This window comes from Empidonax traillii, unplaced genomic scaffold (genome assembly GCF_003031625.1).
Source record: "Empidonax traillii isolate 1590-97213 ecotype Southwest subspecies unplaced genomic scaffold, ASM303162v1 scaffold425:size1421777, whole genome shotgun sequence".
In the NCBI taxonomy this organism is placed as follows: Eukaryota; Metazoa; Chordata; class Aves; order Passeriformes; family Tyrannidae; genus Empidonax; species Empidonax traillii.
This window is the reverse complement of record NW_020955618.1, coordinates 1,310,691-1,326,926: the sequence shown is the minus strand read 5'-3', so window position 1 is coordinate 1,326,926 and position 16,236 is coordinate 1,310,691. Positions and strand designations below refer to the sequence as shown.

The window sequence follows — 16,236 nt, the reverse complement described above, 5'->3', positions numbered from 1 at the left end:
ATTACTGCAAGAAGTTGATAAGTCTTTTTTGCTCCACAAAATCAAAATGAAAATTGCTTTCCGTTTTTTCAACCTGGTGCTTCTGCCAGATTTGTTATGTTGGGAACATGATGTGGTGAAAAAGGCATCTGTAACCTCAGGCTCTCAAGAAAAGGCCTATGTTTTATACATTATTCTCTTCTCTTCGATGGATACCTTCTAGGAAATGTCTTTGTTAGTTGTTCTTTTTTTCCAGTACAGAAATACTGCTTCAACATGTTCTGTGCTGAAATGTCAGCGTTGTGCTGTTGTGTAGGTGGTAGTATGTATTATACACAGTTTTCAAAACCTGAATAATCAGTGATGTGCATGACTTTGCCAGGGAAAACAAATGGCTGTGTCATTTTGATTTCGGTATATCAAGAAAATGTAACCTATAAAAGTTAATTAGCATTCTTCCAGAAGGGGGTTGTTTAACTAACATCTTTATTTCCATGTTTTCAGTTTTGTCAGAAGTTGGAGGGGAGTGTTTTATTCTGTTGCTAATATATACCCACAGATTTGCAGAGTATTTCACAGAGTTTTAGCTACCATGCATCTGTCCTTCATTTCAGCAAACAGCTCACTTGAACAGCCGCTTAAATCCACTGAAAAATTTTATTCAGTTTTTTGTGTAATTTTTTACATAGTATTTATAAATAAAAATCCTTGAGCCTGATGGTGTAAAAGTTATCTGTCAAAATGAGGTTTTGACAGTGATTTTAACAGGAGAAATCCTGTCATTTGTCATTGAAATCCTGGTCATCTGCATCACTGGTCACTGTGGGGAGTTGATGTATCTCCACCTCTCATGGATTTGGTTCTCTGGTAGGCTCAGTTCTTCCTGATCAGCCTGGATATTACTGGCACTTGGCTGTATCCGATGCATAAAAGTTTCTGGTCAGAAACAAAACTGAAGTTTGAGCATCCATAACACTGAATGAAATAATCTCACCATATTTTCCTGTACAACTGCAATTCATTAGCCTTCCTCCACCACTTGAGAAAGTAAATGAGAGAGGGGGTAGCCATTTGCTCACCAGCATGACACAATTGTGTGCTAAGGTAAGTTATGAAAATTAGAGAACAGGTTTCTCACACACTAACTGGTTTGATAAACTCTGTCTAGACTAAGGTCTTTCCAAAGACGGTTAAAATTGTCCTGTCATAGTAAAATTATGTATTAGTAGCTTTACAAATACTCTAGAAGTAGAGGTGAGGTTTTATTCTGCATATTAATATTTACAAAAAGTGTTTAAAAAAAAGCAGTCAGTAGGGAATTCTAATTTTTATTTTAATGAGGCCCTTACAGAAAACATGATCCTTAGAGGCCGGGTTTTCAAGCCCGCTGAGTTATATTTGCTGTGTATCAAATCCTTCCTTCCTTAAATGCTGAAGTTAAGACGGTCTTGTAGATAACTTGACTTCTTTTCCACTGTTCTGTAAATGCACACTTGAGACTTTATTTTGGGATTGATACTGTGTTACTAAACTATATATTGAAATGTTTGGTGTCCTTTAATGCAAGCTCTGGGTGGTGGCTAGAGCCTGTGCAGAGACTTCAGCATTGTCACTGCCTGTGAAACCACCTCACCTCCTTTCTTAACTAGACCACAGGGACTCAGAGATCCTTGATTTTGGGTGAAAAAATGATCAGGAGCAAATATTGTAAAAATAATAGGACTTATTAGCCACATATGTCTGCAAAGACACATGGAATGGACAGGAAGATGTTCTCAACGGCTTGAGAGTATAACAAAATGCCAGTAATATCCAGCCACATGAGATTTATTAGCCACACTGAGGGAGAACTGAACAAGTGGTGGCAGGGAGAGGGACTGGGAGTGAAGTAATTTGAGAATTAATGGTAAATAGAGGATTGAATGGTAGATAAAGTGCTGTTACTTCTGCATTACTGTTTTTGAAATGGTGTTTCTGTGCTGCCCCATCATGCTTAGGCCTGTTCTGAGCATGAGCTGTTTGATTTTATCATCCCTTTGATTATAAGTCCAAGACTCTGGGAGACCATGTACTCTGACCCTTTGCTTAGAGTGAGCCTTAGCATTTCACTTGGTGATGCAACACCAACATGTCTTTGGAGACTGTACGTCTTCCAGACCATTCCTGTAGCTTTCCTGGTAGCCAGTTCCTTTTGTTCCTCATCCTTGTGTTTAAAGTACCATATTTATAACCCTATTTATTTTCTTTGTCACTGGTGGTTGCTATGTGTTTCTCTAAGATGAAAGCTTGCTAAGGCTCAGTTTTTTCATTTATCTGAGTTTGTGCAAGCTTCTTCATTTACCTGTTTGTTGTTAGACTCCTTTCCCTCTTCCAAGGGCCTTTACTCAGTTGTAACAAACTAATTGACTCAGGAGTTGAGAGATGTTACAGAGGATTATTCAATCTAAAAGGTAATACCCATTAGAAATAAAGTGTGGGTAGTATGATCTTTAGGTAAGACTATGTATTTTTCATTACACCCATAGTATATCCCTTTTCTGTGCTTACTTTTAGGTAATAAGTGTTGTTTTCAGTTCTTTACTGACCCAAGTTGTAGTTTTTCGCCCTTTGGTATTTTGATTAATAAGTCTTCTTGAAGAGTTTTAAGTTTCACTCACATTTTCTCTTTCTCATTTTGCCCTCTGGAGTTACAGCTTTCCTGTAACATTTGGAACCTGTGTTCTTTAGAGCTGTTGACTTTGGAACTGTCCACGTTGGACATAATCCAGGGCATGGTTACTGATTACTGCAATACCAGCTTCCAGCCCAGTGATTTATTTCATCTATGTATGTCTGCATAGTTACTCTGTCTTGAACAGGGTAACTCTAGTAATGATAAGAGGTGAAAACTAATTGTGTTTTCTTACTGTCTGCCTGGCACCTAAAGAGCAGAATAATTTTATTTCGTATAGGTGCATGAGGATGAGCATCCCTCATAGTGTGAGAAGTGCTTTACCAATGATGCAGTTTCTTATCACCCACATTATCCCCAAACCACTCAAGTGCACAGCTGTAACTATGAAACTACAATGAAGCTGGGCAGTAACATGGCTTTGGGCCATGGGAATCTACAAACTATACACAGCCATGAGCCTCCACTCCTCCGTGCTTCTGATGCAGGAATGATTCTGATTTCATTAAAGATCTTAAATGACTTGAAGTTTTGGCGAGGAAGAGAATGAAAGACTGCTTCCAAAACCTGGAACTGGGAAAAATTCTTCCTGCTGAAAATGGTGAGACTGGGTGGAAGGATGGGGAGCATGTCAGTGCCAGGACAGGAAGGCAGGAGGAGAGTGCAGTGCAGTTTGTGTGATGGATCAATTTTTTGTGGGCATGAATGGGTTAGTAAAGATTTGAACAGTAGCAAAGTACTGTCTCATATGCACAAGTGGCTGTGAGGGTGGGGTAGACTTTTGTGTGTGGACTTGGGAGAAGGTGGAAGATCTGGAGGTTGGAGGAAGATAAACAGTCATTGGGTCAGACTTCGTACAGGTTTGAGTTTTCTGAGAGTACTTTGGAAAAGCCCTGAAACAGACAAGTGATGAAGACACAGGGAACAGACAGGAAGGTGTTCTCAAAGGCTTGAGAAGATTTGTGTTCAGTTTAGTATCCTGTTCTTAAAATGGTGAATTATGCAGGAGAAATTTGCAGCAGAAGATTACGATGGGGGACATCATTGCATTGCTTTTGCATTAGTATAGATTATGTTTAAACTTTCTGTTTCTCTAGACACATTTTCACATTCCGGGTTATCTTCATGTAAGAGGAGAAGATGAGATCTTGCTGTATTTGAGTTTGAACAAAGAATTATCAAGATTATTATCAAGACATCATGGAGGAAAAGAAAAGAGGAATTTCAGTAATACAGTGATCAATTTTCTGGGCTAATTGTTCTATCTTACCCAGTTAGTAACCCTATCAAAAAATCCCCAAAAGTTCATGGTTTTTTTGCCAAATAGAAAAAAAAATTATGATTCCTACCTAAACAAATATTCAGTACAGTATTTTGTACAATTCATAATGTCATTTTACCTCAAATAATGATGAAAAATGGAGAGATAATATATATATATGTATATTAATGCCAAATGACATGAGCTTCCCTTTAAAAAGTTTTCTTGGAGAAACCAGCAGACTTCATCCCCTCCAGTACTGATGGAACTGGAGCTATTGCTCTATGTAAAAATTATAACTGGCTGTAAAACCTGTCTATCTGAATTAACTGCATGAAATTAATTCCACGAGAAAGGGTTAATATGTCATTATTACAATACTAACAAGTCTTGGAAAAAGAAGCATTATAAAGTGAGAAAATAAGTGTTGCATTCAGTTCAAGCTCTCTTTGAGGGGTTACATTTCCTTTTTTGAAAATATTCTACATTTTGCTTCTGTAGTTCTTCTGTTTTGCAGTGTGAGGACAAAAAACATACCTTTCACAATGAGCCCCTACTGTAATAAGAATTACAGAAATGGGCAGTAATGTCTTTGTACTTCTATAGAAGTGTAACATTTATTTTTATCTACCTATATATATATATATATAATATTTAAAACTAGTCCTTTCTCTCTTGTCAGTGTGCTGTGCCATATGGTGCCGAGCAACATGCCAGATGATAAAAATATTCCTAGAACATATGATATCATCAGTCAATTCAAGAGGGGTGAGACTTCTTGACCAAAGCATTTGTGGCTTTGATACATTTTCCTGGGTGTAAAGTGTATATTTTGAAATGATGAAGTGTGTCCAAGAGGTCTCCTTTGAATTTGCATAAGCAAATTTAAAGATACCAGTTTAGAACATTTTCCTTCTTAAAAAAGATGGAAACTAAATAAATTTTGTTCTAACAAAGGATTTCATGGCAAAGTAGCAGTTCTTTTCATAGCAAGAAATGATTCACCTTCTTCCTTTCAATATACATCACAGATAGCTGCTCTGGTGTTGGAACCATGCCACGAAGAATGGCATGTCTCCGTCTCCCTTCTCCACTTGCAGAGAAGTCAGAACATAGTGTGGGGTCAGAGGATGTTCAGGTTTGGTGCAGCTATGTGTACATGGTTGGGAAAAGACTGTGTGTCCCCAGGGGAAAAAAAAAAAAAAAAAAAAGAGACAACAGTATTAAGTATTGTGGTTTTCTACCAGTCTAACTGAAGTAGCTGAAGTTGCTCTGCTGTTAACACTGGAAGTTTCTTACTTTATGTTGAGCCTGTTACTTGTTTTTATCTGTTTCCACAAAACACCAAAAAAGAGAAAATTAAGTGTTTTCACTTGGCAGGGAGAGTTGTGGTCAAATGGCCTGCTCCAGGGAAACTGTGGGTATTTCTTCAGTAAATATAACGAGAATGCTAAAAACCAAATACAAGAGAGATGTTAAGAGCTGTATGGACAGCGTTGCAGGAAAAGTGGCCTTTGCAATGGCATGAGTAATATATAATGCAAATAACAAACTTAGGTGCTAGAAGTACCTACACAGCCAGTGTCTTTAGCAGCCTGCCAGTTCTCTGTTTATTTGTGTCTATGCCATGAGAGGAATATTAAGGAGAGAACTCTCAGCTTTGAGTTAGAACCTAAAAACTCTGCTAGTTGATTCATTGGTATCATCTCTGCGTCACTGGACTCTTTCTTCCTGCTTGTCGTCCTTCATCTATTTCCTTACAGTGTTTGTGCTTTACCTGAAAATCTCCTCAGTTGTCAGGTCTGAGGTTCCTGGGTCAGTAGTTTTATTTAAGTAACCTCAAAACTCAAGTGTGTATTGTAGCATTCTTGCTCTGTATTCACCATTTTCAGATTTCCAGTCCTTAAGTCATCCTCGCTTCGCCTCCTGTCAAATATCTGTTAGGGACTTGACTGACCTATTTGTGGTCAAAAAATTGCCTTACAAGAACTCTTGAATATCCCAGAAAAAAGACCTCAGTTATGCAAAGCATGGTTTCATTGAGAGTGGTTGCTCCGATTGTAAGAATCTAATTTGTAGAATGAACTAATTAATTGAGCCTCTACAAAAAGTAACATTCAGAAGAGTGGTTAAAAATCTGGTTTGCATTTTGCCGAGGCTCAAACCTCTTCTGTTACGGTCCCACTAATTTTCCAGTCATCCATTAAGTTCTCAAAGAGATAGGATGTGTATTTATTACTAAAACCATAAAAAAATTTGTATGTGATGAAAAGGGAAAAAAGGGTTATTTGTTTGTTTGGGGGTTTTTTTGCACAATGCAAAGAGGGGGGAAAAGGCTTCAAAATAAAAGATATAAAACAGGGAACAAAGTGTAAATACTGTCATAAACTATTATCTCTGTATCAGCATGTATGCTGTTGATGTAATGGAAAAAAGTGCAGTTCTAACTTCCAGTCTATACTTTTCACCCTTTCCTTGTTGTGAGTACTCTTTTTTGTATTTAATGGTTCTCTGTAACAAGGTCTTTAAACCCATTAACCCATCAGCAATTTGCTTTTACAGGTTAATATACTTACAAATTATTTTGTAATAGAATATCCTCATTAACGGGCAGATTTATTAACAATCCCTGCAGCACAACTCCCCAATTTTTTCTTTGAAACTCAACTACATACCTAATTTAGTGCTTTTACAGTGACCAATTAGTTTGGCAAAAGGAGTACTTTGACTTGTACTTGGACTCGTAACCTTTTGAGTGTCTCCAGAGGTACATCACACCGCAGGCATTTTAATAACTCAGACACTGTATGGTTTTTTGGGTTTTGTATGTTTAACGCAGAACTAAATGGGATTCAGGTCCAGAACCCGTAAGATTATACCACCTTTTAGGATTGTGGTTCTCTTTTGGAGAGCTGTATTTACCATGCTAATGTTATTCCCTCAGAGCTACTGCTTACAGCTCTTCTCTTCTCAGAGTCAGACTTGGTTGTGTTCATCATTTATGAAACAGAACACATGACATTTTTCCATGTGTGTGTTTGATAATATAATAACAGAATCATAGAATTGGTCAGGTTAGAAGGTCATCTGGTCCAACCTCCATGCTCAAGCAGGATCATCCTCGAGCAGATTGCACAGGATTGCAGTGAGATCATTCTTGGATCTCTCCAATGAGGGAAACTCCACAACCTCTCTGGGCAGCCTGTTCCAGAGCAAGGTCACCTGCACAATAAAGAATTTCTTTCTCATGTTCAGGTGGAATTTCTTGTGCATCAGTTTCTGGCCATTGCCTCTTGTCCTATTGCTTGGCACCACCAAGCAGAGCCTGCTCCATCCTCTTGACACCTACTTTTTAGATACTTACACATTAATGAGGTCCCCTCTCAGTCATCTCTTTTCAAGGCTGAACAGGCCCTGCCCACTCAGCCTTTTTTATAAGAGAGTTTCTCCAGACCCTTGACCCCCTTAGTAGCTCTCTATTGGACCCACTCCAGGAGCTTTATGTTTCTCTTGTCCTGTGGAGCCCAGAACCGCACACAGTACTCCACATGTGGCCTCCCCAGGGCTGAGTAGTAAACTGCTAATTCAGATTTTGAAAATGCAGTCATCCCTCTTGTATTCTTTCTCCTCCAAACCAAGATCAGATGTACAGATCCTATATAAGCTTGTGGTTCAGTTATGGATATGAACTTGTCCTTTGCCTGGAATGTCTGAGTACCATTGTTGAGGTCTTCTAAGCCAAGGTGATCAGGGCCAAACCGTATTGCAAATGTGATCCACTGTTTTCAAGAAGACAGAAATAGCTGTCTGTATTTAAAAGCAAAAGACTTTAAATGATTTCTTAGGCACCTAAAAATATTCTTCATCACTAACTTTAGGCTAGCCTAGGCTAGTATGTCAGAGCAAAAGACATATATATGATTAAATACTAAAATGATCTATGCTCCATCTACTTCAAAAAAGAATAAAGCAGTACTTGATAATGTTAAACAATCACTTTTCTCCTAATTTTTGAGGATCTTGTCATTACAGTCATTTGGGGCTAGACAGCATTATTGTCCATAACCACAGATCAAGACTTTTAAGATGCTGTTAAAGGGAGTGAATGGGGCTGGCATGGGGCTCGGCTGTGCAGCCACAGTTAGATGCCACAGGAGCCATGTCAGATCCATTGCCAATCTACAGCAGTCCCATGCATTGGACAGGTACTGGGCATTGGCTTCTGCATCTGAACATTTAGTAATATGCTGTCTTAATATTGTAACCTGCAGACCATCTCAATTAATTTGCAGTCAAGAAGAACCAACACAACGGGAACAGAAACCCTATCTAAACAAGTAGGAGCTAACGAGGCTGTGCAGTGCTCTGTGCAGCAATGGGGCAGGAACCTGCCTGTAGGTCATCTTGGCAGATGCATTACAGCACATGCTCCTCTTGTGTAGCCTCAGCTAGGCTGCCTCTGGGCTGCAGCTGGCTTCTTTGCTATATAACATACCTAAAGAAAGCAAATGAGGCACAGTTTGCCATGGTTTAGTTTGGTTTTAATGTTTGTAAAGCAACCTTAGCTAACCGCACTAAATGTTTTCTCCTAGGAGGAGAAGAGTAACTGGATACAGAAAAGCTCAGAAGTTATGGACAGTGGTGAAAAGGATTTGTGGACTCCTATAATCTTGAATATTCATTCTCATAGGAGATCACATTTTCAGAAGGTATAGAAACACAGTTACAAGCACAAAAATATGCATGTTTGTATAGGTTAGTGCACTTGGTTCACTACACAAGCAAATGCATATTTCGGTACCTAATTACCTCTCCTGAAGTGTAGTTATGCAATGCATCCACCCACTTGCTATAAACCTGAATGAAGATATAAGCTGCATATAGGTTGTTTACATTGCAAATCTCTGCCTCTTTTAGAAAATCCAAGTTTTACTCACTTCATATGAGCAGCTCACAGGATTTTAAGAATTCATCTTAACAGAAAGCAGATGGTTTCAGAAAGCTGAAATGAAGAAGGAAAAGGAAGAAGTTGAACATCGGAACTAAAATGTATAGCATGAAGTGAAAGCTACCATGATAGATTTCCTTTTTTAAAGATGAGGGTTTCCAACAATTAGTTTTGTGTCCTGGCATGCAAGTAAAAAGAAGTGCTAAAAATTTTTTTAAAGAAGCAACTTCACCTTTTTTTTTTTTTTTTTTTTTTTTTTTTTTTTTTTTTTTTTTTTTTTTTTTTTTTTTTTTTTTTTTTTTTTTTTTTTAAATCTGGGAAATGTTCAACCATAAATTGTGGAGCATAGGTTATCATTTGTTCTTTGGTTGTCTGTCTCATTAAGAGGTGGTGGCCATACCTAACTCTTCCCTAGGACCTTCCCTTTCAAAACCACACGTTTCCATAATGTGCAAGATCCTGGCATCTCTTATGTCAGTGCTAAGGTGAGAGAAGCCATTATCTCCCGGGCAGTGGAATGGAAACTTCTCCAGTGTCTGTGAGAGAGCTGTGTCTTGCTGCTCAGTTTAGCCTCCATCGCCAAAGATGTATCCTGCCTCTACAAGGCTCTGTGGATTAGTGAACCTCCAAAGGACACTTAACAGTCCTACTGCAGAAATCAACAGCCTATTTTAAATTATCAGGAAGAGTAATTTTCTCTTTCGGTATCAGTATTTCCTTATTAAAATGAGAGGACAAGATTTAAATATAGCATAAAACTTCCAATGCTGTGTAGTATTTCTTGGAGGACTGTGTTTGCTATGTTTATTTGCCTCAGGGGTAACACTTTTTTATGTACATTGTGAGGCTCAATAGTCTGGCAGCGGCAGCGCTCAGAGCTGCTTTTCTTGATACTGTGCATCTGTCTCTGTTATGGTATCTATAGCAAAGTTGGTAGGAAAGAAATAGATAGTGAAGATGTCTCTAGAACCCAGTTTTTCAGTGTTGCTGTAGTTAGGTTTTCCAAAGGTTTGTGACTAGTTTTTGTGTAAGGGAAAATACTAACCTTTTTTGCCGGTGACTACTCTTAAAGAAAGAGTGATGAAAAATTCCCAGAGGAAGTTTTGCTGTAAATACTGTGAGGATTAATTACATTGCTTCCACATGGATAAGTAATCCTTTTTGGCTTGTGTGGGAAACATCATGTGTGCTTTATTAATGACTAGTTTTTATTATTTGAAATTTACTTTCTGTCATGAACTATTGGTCTCATCTTAAGAAAAAGAGGTAAATACTATGCATATAATCCATATTTTTCATCTAATTCATATTGTTCCCTACTGTCATTATGTTTTTTTATGCTGAAAGCTCATCTTTAAGTGGGTGATAGAAGCATTGGTGTGTCTTCTCCTTCATTTCTTCAGGGACTGATTTCCAGTCACTTCATAATGCTGTTGTTCCCATATGTGCCGTGTGGACTTCCAGAGCAGAGCCTCAGCTTCCCAGTAGAAAAAACATTTCAAAACAGGGCACTATAAATTGCAGTGATGAGAGAATAGTCAAATGCCCAGATAGGTGGAGAGTTGGTTATAAAAGCTTTTGTTCTTCAAGCTTCACTCATGCGCAGGTGATTCTGTTTTAAAACTACACTGTTCCAGAGATTTTTTTCTTTTTATTCATCCTCAGAAAGTTGCTGTTTGGAAACCATTTTTGGTTCTTAGTAGCAGACAAGCATTAGGCAGCTATCTAGCAGCAGTAGCAGAAGCACCATTAGTGTATGTCTCCATAAAAATGTAGCTATTTATTATTCTTATTGGGGAAGAATATATTTCTCTACATATTCTCTATATCTCTGTGTGCCTTATACTGAAAGATATATTCAGAAAAGGGCAAGCTATCCACATGGTTTATGAAAACATATGACTTCTGTTGCTTTTCTTCTTCACAGGTTATTTACATAGCACGGTTAGAAAAAATATATTTCCTCAATGGAATTTTTTGTTCAGATTCTCCACTAGTCTATTTATACTCCTCTTCAGAGTTTTGCGCTCATAGACATTCTGCAGTTTCTGAAGACACCAACTCACTTCCAAAGCCTGATAAAAACTTGGACTGGATGGATCCACTTGCTGGTGAATACAGAAAGTTGTAGCGTTAATATAGAAAGTAAAGCATACTGTGTTAGTCCTGCGTTACACCTGGTGAATAACTATGGATTTTCAATGGCAAGAGCAATGGATTAATTATACGTTAAGTCTTTGGCTTTTAGTAGCACTTATGAGTTGGTCTGGGTAAGTTCTTACTGAAATCACTGTTAAAATCAATGTCAAGGTTGGAGAGCCCAACCCTTAGGTCCTGTTTGTGTGATCAAATGGTTAGCTTGTGCTGTGGATGCACTTTCTTAACTTTGAGTTCCCATATGGAGAACTGGACAGAAATAATTTGTCTGTTTGGAGTTCATAGCCTGATTTGTTCGTATTAATTGTGCACAGGCAATCTCTGAAAGCTTTTGAAAACAGAAGCAGTGAGCACTGGTTTATGCTGGGGTCAGTACTGATCCCGCCTCGCCCAAGAAAAATGGTGGTAAATTCATTATCTGGAATGCTGTTTATCCACAGAGTCCAAGGGGAAAATCCTCACTCTGCTTTCTTGCGCTTTGGATTTGCAAGCAGAGGAGCATTTCTTTTGTTCCTTTTATTCCTCAGTGTGGGTTATGTTAGCTTGTGGTTACTGTAAGTATTAATTCAGAGAACCTTCTTGGACGTCCATCTGACCACATGTACAAATGGGGGAAGGGAGCACTTCTAAAGCACAGTTCATCTCATTTAAAGTAAGTCTAAGACAGATTAGACAAATTGCAACTCAAAAGGAGATGGCTAATCCAGATGTGTCCTTGTGTGTCTCTGCCAGAACTGGCCACATACATCTAGCCAGGACTTTGTTTTTGTGTTACTCCTAAAAACTATTCATTCCAATAGCACATGTGCACAGTGTTCCAAACTGAATTAGATTTTCCTGTAAGTTTGGTATCCGATGAATTTTGCAAACGCTTTTGTGTTTTTCTAAGCTCTCCTGAGGATAAAATTCATTTTGTGTGAATGTCCCAAGTACAATTGCTTCTTGATTTGTAACAGCTGCTGCAAAAAAAGAAGTCTTTTACATTAGCAATTCTGGGCAGGCACTCAGATTTTAAACTCTGGGCTACTCCATTCTCTCTCCCCGACTTCCTCAGGAGGCCAGTGGATCAAAATGAAAATATTATATGGATACATGTAACGTTGTGCAAACCAAGGTGCTTTCAGTTTACTGGAGGGCTGCAACAAGTACGTGATGATTGGTAGTTTAATTTGGAGACCTGATGTTATAAGACATTTTAAATGAGGAAATAAATTCAAAATTTCATTTAAAATTTCACTGGTTCAAATATTGTTAAAAAAAAAATAAAAGAATTTCTTAGGTGGTCAGTAGAGGGCAGGCATATTTTATTTCTGAGGAACCTTTGCCCACTACTGTGTGCAAAGAATATTTGTTCTATCTCCAGATTTGAGGAGTATAAGTCTATTTTGTCACATTACAGTGATATAAATCAGCAGTAATAATTTAAAAAGACATTGTCAACCCCTTTGAGAAGCTAAATGTCCATTTTAAAGCAATTGGAAGATATGAGTTATGACTAGAGGCATTTAATTTCTGTGTTTAAATTGTAAAAACTATGGCATAAAAAACCTGAAATATTGCTGCTACTGAGTACTAGATAAGAATCATTTCTCTGCTGAATTCTGTAAAATGCAGTAGTTCTTTCTGATGTGAACTACTATATCACTAATGGGGTGGAAACACACTCTTGAAAGTCATGATTGTTTAAATCTTCAGCTCGGTAACAGAGATTCTTCTTGAAGATCTGACTAGCCAAGCGACTTTAAACCTAAAGGAGCAATGCCTCTTTTAATTTCTACCTGCCTTCCTCTGTAATTGAAACAGTGTTTGTATTTCAGCTGGACAGAATACCTAACAGGTTCTGAGTACAGGGTAAAATCAGTGTCATATCTGATTAACTCAAGAGAAAAAATTAAAGTGGATTTAAAGGAGCATTTATTCTGAATGAGCTCATTCTTCCCCAAATACATTTCAGCCCTGAAACAAAATGTAGACAGAGTCTTTTCTGGAAACACATTTATATAAACATCTCTAATGTTGTTATGAGATACCCTTTTCAAAACCTTATAATGAGATTTATTGTTAAAGAGATAGAATGATTAAAAAAAAAAAAAGAATGATACACGTTGATTCTGTAAAAGACTAGAAATTTATTTTAACCTGTGCATAAGTGTGCATATGCATATGCATATATGAACTCTTTTTTATGTGTATAATCAAACTTGCTGCAGTGAAGCTACACATGTAAGTAGCAGTAACATGAGACAAGGGTCGTGTCATCTACCATTTCTTTCTGTGACTTGACAGTTCCATTTTTTTCTGGCGAGGTTGATGTTCACATAGACACCTTTAATTAGGATCAAAAATGGTTTGAAGATTTGTCCCAAAATATGCAGTTTGCATTCACTTCTGTATCCATCAATAGAAAGTCTTTGTTAGATTTTGGAACTGTTCCAGCTAGAAAAAGTGAATGCTCTAAAAGATGGTGGTCATCAGCTCCAACTTCATGGCTTTGGACTTCTGAGTTTGGGTGCCTCGTTGCCTTCATTATGACCATGGCTTAGACCCGTGTGACTGAGATAAAGAGGTCCTTGAATTTCATCTGTAAGTGAATATGAAAACAAGTTTGTGTGATTATTTCCATTCTTTTTAAAGAGATGCTCTGGCCTTACAGGCGAGGAGCTGAATTTTTATGCTACTCATGCCTTCCAGATGGTCTCTGGGATTAGTTTCAATTTTTCCTTCTAGAAATTAATGGAGGTCCATATTTTTGTGCAATCCAGTTAGATACCGAGATGATGAATCTCTGTAAGAAATGAAAGCTGATTGAAGAGATGCAAATGTTAAAACCCTCAAATGATTTCAATCAAAATTGGACTTGCTATCATGTGGGTACATGTTACTAAATTAACTTCAATTTTATCTACTTGTATCTTTGTTGAAGTTATCTAGGCAGATGGAAGAACTGTCCATATGCAGCCTATACCATGTACAAAATTTACAGGATATACTTTATTCTAATCTTGCGCTTAACCCCTAAATGATGTAGTGTTATGTTTCCTATGAAATACTAAGTATAAAATCTGAACCTACTGCTTAATGCTTTTAGGTGATTGGATTTCACCGCACTTAGACTGGATAGAAAAATCTAAAACTTCATCATGTATTGTTCTGTAACAGTGATGACACTGCAGCAAAATATATGGATCTTAATTTAGAAAATGGTATTTTTGTCTATAATGCAGTAATCTTCATCAGGCCAACAAATAATTTTCAAAGTTTTAATGCATAAACTCTCAAAAATGACTTTTTCCTTTAAAATGTTTGCCTTTGACTTGAGATGGTGAAACTACTGTAGTGTAAATTTCAAGATTACTTGCACTGACAACATCAACTTGAAACCTAGTAATTTCATAAAAAAACAGAGGTAGTAGTTTCAGGAAATGTTTCTATTTCTATGTTACTTTGCCAGTTTCTGTAATTCTACTATTATATTTTCCTCTTTAATGACTTTTATGCCTTGTGTTGGACTGCAGAGGAAAATCCATTTATGCATGGTAACCATGAGACAGATTTTAAACAAAATGATACTTTCTAACACAAATTCCTAAGTGAATTTTTTACACAAATTCTATTTTCACATAATAAACAGAAATTAGAGAATCTGATTTTTTTAAGGAGTTTTGCCTATAAATGCAGAGCTATTTATTATTAAATTAGTGCTGAGCATGGTAAAACTTGAAAATAATTTCTGCAAGAATCTGCATCTTGAAAACAAGACAAACAGATGGCCATAGAGGAAATAGCGAAAATTGGGAATGGACTGCTCTATAGTAGCTCAGACATTTTCATCAAGGAGTACTGGAACAAGGTCTTACTGAATGTTTTCAGTTCCACCTTAAAAAAAATTAGAGCTGCTGTTTTAGCTTATCTGTTTTTTCTAAAGCCAAGGACCCTGGTACATGTAGGCTGCCGTGTACCATACATTAGCTGTCTACTGTAGCCTCCTTAGAAATGGTATAGGGACCACCTGGGGTCTCCAGCAGTTGCAAAATCTCTCATCTAAGTAAAGCTGAGGAACAGCCGTGACCAGAGTCAAGTGTGAGCTGTCCTTCAGGGCTGTGAAGACTTCTGGTGAAGCCGTGTTCAGTGCTGTGGATTCTTCTGCTCAGTCTTCTCTGTCTATGTTTGCTTGCCTTCAGAGGTGCTGAAATGGCTATTTCCATGGCCCTGCTTGTGTTACTTCCCTTTGATGCTCTGTAACCTCTGTGATGCCAAGGGTGAGATGTGTTGTAGCAGGCATGAAGGGAAACAGCAGTGTGGGAAGCTAAATTGAGATAACCCAGACATGGTTGCAAAATGATGTTCAACACTTAGTTCAATACCTGTATAAATGTTTAAGAAGACTTGTGGAAAGGAACTAGGAAATAGTTCCTATGCAGTAGGACAGAAAAAAAAAATGCATGACAGGGTATTCAGAGATGAGTCTGTGGGTGAGCGTGGATGTATTGGAAACTGAGAGGAGTAAAAAGGAAAAGAAGTAAGAGGAAGCTTGCAAAGAAGTGATAGAAAAGAGAAAGAAAAGAATCTCCTCTTTGTCGCTTGCATAAAAATGTGCACTTGAGGAAGAGCTCACTTGAATATTAGAAAAATATAAAGAATTGGGAAGGGTGACTAGGGAAACATTAAACTGGAAGTGAAACAGAGAGGGAAAGGGCTTACTTGTTTGGGTTTCGCTTTTTTTTTTTTTGGCAACAGAATGCTCCCAGATTGCTGCTTCCCCCCATCCCCCTGGTTTTTTTTTCCCTTGCTAAATATCTCCTGATTTCCCAATATCTTCTCACTCTGTAAACTGAGGTGGGATTTATTACTTTCACATAATATTTATTACTCTTATTGCAGTACCACTCAAAGTCTCAAACAAGGTCAGGACCTTTCTGGGAAAGAGGCTATGAAAACAAAGAAAGATGATAAATTTTGTGTTCTGAAGCCTCGTTCAAAGGCTATTTAAAGCCTCGTTCAAAGGCTATTACCAGCAGTGTGAAGACCCCCTTTAATGTGAATGAGTGGGCATCATTTTAGATGTGCTAGAAAACTAAGTATGTGTCTTCATATTGCACTAGGAGATGCAAAGCCAGCCTGAAAGTCTGAGCAGCAGAAGTCTGAGGTAATTCACCTCAAGATGCAAAACCAAGTCCTGGCTTTACTGAAGAAAGTGGGAATAGGACTCCAACCTTGCAG

At 37.7% G+C, this 16,236-nt stretch overlaps 1 protein-coding gene across 1 annotated transcript in view; it reads left to right on the top strand.

The window, feature by feature from the left end:
- The window catches only part of LOC114062632 (25-hydroxycholesterol 7-alpha-hydroxylase), a 128,388-nt gene that overhangs the window by 17,934 nt on the left and 94,218 nt on the right, over positions 1-16,236 (top strand). The gene's annotated exons all lie outside the window — the stretch shown is intronic.